Raw genomic sequence first — 840 nt, 5'->3', positions numbered from 1 at the left:
CGCGCGTCACAGCGCAGGCCAGGTCTACACTGGCCGCGGCACCAGCTCCCGCGGTCTGCACGCTAGGAGTGGTCCGCCCTCGCAATGGGAATACTATTACGAAAAAGTAGAAAACGGCGGGTGTGAGGGATGTCTGTGAGCCCGAGAGTGATATGCCATGTGCGCCTTGCGTTTGTTTTTCATAACATCGAAGGCTAAGCTCAAAACACAAACTTGTCCGTCTCGTAATCGCGCCAAGAGCGCGGATACACACACAAACAACAGGCGCGGCTATGAATGAATAGCTGCGCATATAGAGATAACGACTGAGATAACGACTGTTCACAGTTGGGAGAGAGAGAGTCGTCTCTAACGCTCCCCCCTAGTTGCATCGGCAACTATCTCGGACGACTCGCGCGTCTTCGGCGAAGGCGGTGATGACTCACGCCTTGCCGACGGTCGCGACGAGCTTGCTCCACAGCCGGGCAGCTTGCCCCTGGAGCGTCACAGCAAAGCCGGGGCCGTTGCTGGCGTTGAGCATGTAGTCGCGACAGGTGAAGAACATAGCTCGCGTCGCCTGCGTCTTGGTGAAGACGTCGGCGATCATATAAGCAGTGCCGACGAGGTACGGCGCGACGTGGCGGAGCATGAAGAGGCGCTTGACAAACTGGTGGCACGTTCGTAGTAGCGCGTGCGAGCAGTAGAGCCGGGCTTGACGATGATGTCAAAGACGGCTTTGCAGTCACCGAGCTGGGGCGTGGGGCCTGCGACAGCTCGGCCAGCGTCCTCGAGCATGAGCCGGCAGGAGACGACTTTCTTGGCGGCGACGGAGGCGGTGGCGGTCTCCTCTTCGGCGACGCT

This window comes from Emiliania huxleyi, assembly GCF_000372725.1.
Source record: "Emiliania huxleyi CCMP1516 unplaced genomic scaffold EMIHUscaffold_62, whole genome shotgun sequence".
NCBI classification, from domain to species: domain Eukaryota; phylum Haptophyta; order Isochrysidales; family Noelaerhabdaceae; genus Emiliania; species Emiliania huxleyi.
Note: the sequence above shows the minus strand (reverse complement) of the source record.